The sequence below is a fragment of the Carica papaya genome, chromosome 6 (genome assembly GCF_054855325.1).
Source record: "Carica papaya isolate Zhongbai chromosome 6, ASM5485532v1, whole genome shotgun sequence".
NCBI lineage: Eukaryota > Viridiplantae > Streptophyta > Magnoliopsida > Brassicales > Caricaceae > Carica > Carica papaya.
Window position 1 is genome coordinate 23461695 of NC_142314.1, and position 3412 is coordinate 23465106.

Consider the following 3412-nt stretch of genomic DNA (forward strand, 5'->3'; position numbering starts at 1 on the left):
TAATGTTGGAAAACGAGTGTTTGAAAAATAAGATTAATCTAATATATACAAATTATATGGATTTTGACATGGTTCATACCTTAGATTATATATGTGCTAAGTAATAGAAATACATAAGAGTTATATTTTTAAGCAATAATTAAGACAATAAATAAAATAGTTTCTTAAAAAAAATTATGTTTTACATATAGAAATGTTGATCCTTGAAATATTAGAACCTAGAGTATGGCAAGCACACTTTGACCCTTACTACCATTTCATAAGAATGAAAGGGCATGTGATAGGAGTAAAACGGCAAAAGGAGTTTTGGGGATGATGGTTAGAAGTGTTATATGCAGTAAGCTTAAATTGGCCAGTTAGTGAAGGCTATTATTGAAGCTTGATTGGATGTTATTGTCTCTTATTACAAAAAGTCTAATGTCTAATGATAAAGTTGGTAAAAATCAAACTTACTTTATATTCATTAATCATATTTCAATATGCTAGAGAAACAGAATAAGAAAAAAAAAAAGAAAAGGATTTTCACTTACTCACAAATTTAGATTCTCTTCTACCCTTTGGGTCTTTCTCTTTTGAACTTTTTTTCTTTTTACTTGCTCTCTCTCTTTTTCTCTATCTCTTTCTCTCTCTCTCTAGCTCTCTCTTTCTCTAGTTCCAATTTATTTGTCTCCTTGATTGTATACTAGAAAGTAAAGTCGTAGCCAAAAGTCATTTTTCTTCTTTAATCTATCAAATATTTTATTAAAAAAATTCAATTTAGGTAAATAATGAAAGCCCAAGATCCTTTTGCATGATTTCTTTTAGTAATCTCAGACATGGAATGCATCGTCAATGACAAATGCAAGGTTAGCTGCAAGATCGACAGTGGATTCTTAAGCAAAATCTTTCTTGCTATGCGCTTCGATACGTTTAAGATTGTCGCTGTTAAGATTAAAAATAATAAAACAAAGCATCCACAACTTCTTTAGGCAGCTAAGTTGTACAATATTCTTTAAGGAGGAAGTGGAATTCCAAGAACAAAATGGTCTGGCATGGACTGGGAGAATAATGTCCTTGTCCTTGATGTTCTTGGACCAAGTCTTGAGGATTTGTTTGTGTATTATGGGAGGAAATTCTCATTGAAGATAATACTAATGTTGGTTCTAGGTCTTCGATGGAAAGTAAATCAAGTATACATATTGATTTGGAGCTCACCAAAAGATGTCTGGACGCTGTAACTAACAACTATATCCCATACAGGGAAAACAAGAATTTAACTGGAATTGAGCAAAGTCATTGGGGTGATCAAGAGTCACTTGAATATTTAATTTTTTATTTTCTTAGAGGAAGTCTTCCATGGCAAGGTCTTAAAGCTTCCACAAAGAAGCAGAAATATAACAAAATTTATGAGAAAAAATTATGGACTCCTGTGGAGTTTATACCATACTTCAATTATTGCCATTCATTGACATTTGATCAGTGATCTGATTATGAATTCTTCAAGCGCTTGTTTTGTGATTGTATTATTTCAATCTGAGTATGCTGACGAAGGATATGAATATGATTATATCTTTGATTGGACTATAATCAAGTACCAGCAGTCACAAAAACATATAACTCAAACTATATTTTTATTGAATCTAATCTAGCCACAGGAGCAAACTTGTCGGAATAATCAATACTAAATTTTTGTGCATGCCCTTTAACTACAAGTTTGGACTTGTATTTGTAGATGGAGCTATTTGTATCAAGTTTTGTTTTGAACACCCATTTTACTCCAATAATGTTTTTGTTTCTAGGCATGTTAACAAACTCCTAGATTTTATTTTTCTAAATTATTGACAACTCTTCCTCCATTTTTTGCTTTCATTTCGAGTCCTTCAATGCTTCTTCATAGCAAAGATGTTTACATATTACCACATGATATCTTTTGTAAATGACTAAAAATAACCTTGTCCTTCTAATTGGAGATTCATCTTCGAACTCATTCTGCCCTTGATATGTTCTTGTTCTTTAAGAATGTTTTCTTTTAGATCTTATGAGGATCCACTAGTTTTGGTGTAAATTCTTCCAATCCCATTATTCATCCTCATTAAAATATATATCTCTATTGATGGTCTTTTTTTCTTTTTGCGGACGATACATTTTGTAGACTTTTGAAACAAAAATATAACCTATGACGATGCCTGTAATTGCTTTCTTGTTACAGTCTTTCAGGCTTAAGCAATGGAACATCAGCAAAACACAAATACTCAAGTGCTTTAAGAAAGCTTAGTGAATGTGTAAATAACCATACCAAGCCTCAAATGGGGTTTTATCTTCTAAGCCTTAATTGGAAGTTGACTTTTGCAGAAAAACTTTTGTGTTAGCTTTATCTACTCAAAATGTTTTTAGGCAACTTGTTCTCATGCAACATATATCTGCTTATCTCTATTATCGTTATATTTTTTATTTTGCTGACTCTATTTTGTTCTTGAGTTTAAGGAGATGTGAGTCAATGTTCAATATTAGTTTCTTCATAGAATAAATGAAATTTTACTAAGGTATACTCTTTTCCATTATCAAATTTTATAAATTGAATCATGTAGCAATTTTAATTTTTTACAATCTTCTATCACTTTTCAAATTCTCTAGATACTAGTGACTTGAAATTAAAAAAAAAATCCAGCACATTCTTATAATGAAAAGAACATAGTATAGGCTACTATATAATGATGGTGTTTTCGAGGTCTTACTAAATTTGTGTGAATTAATTATAGCTTTTTGGAGACTCTTTAAGTTGATATAGGAAATGCATCTTATTTTGTTTACCAAATTGAAAGCATTACGATTTGATAAATGACAAAAAGCTTACTAAACCTCTCATTATGTCATTTTTCTTCATGTTTAAAATTTTTTTGAAGATGATAATGACCAAGTCTCTTGTGCTACATTTTTGTTGGATCAAATGAGAAGCTTTTAACCCTCAAATTAACCTTAAAATCTCTGCATCAATAGTATCATAGATAAGGCAGTGTCTATCTTAAAAAGATATTTTGAATCCCTTTTCTATCAGCTAAGTGGCACTTGACAAGTTTGGTCAATATCAAGCATATAAAAAACATCTGAACTTGCCTTTACACTAAAGCTTGTTGTAATTACAACTATTCCTCTTTCTTTTGTAGAAATGTACTCATTATTCCCTATTATGACTTTCATAATTGATATGGGCTTCAAATTCTTGAAGAGAGTTCTATCATCAATCATTTAGTTTATACAAACACTGTCACTCAACCAATATTGTAGCACTTTTATTAAGTTTTTGAAATTTTCTTTGCAAATCATGACTTCATATTGGAGTGGATTGCACTTACTACACTTTACATATGGTCTCTTCTAACATTGGATGGTGGATCACTTGCTTTACCGTAGTGCTGACAAGGCAAGTAATTTC

General features: G+C 30.8%; 1 pseudogene; it reads left to right on the forward strand.

The window, feature by feature from the left end:
• Positions 1 to 815: 815 nt before the first annotated feature.
• On the forward strand, positions 816 to 1628 carry LOC110825193 (casein kinase 1-like protein 3 pseudogene; annotated as a pseudogene).
• The last annotated feature ends 1784 nt before the right edge of the window (positions 1629 to 3412 follow it).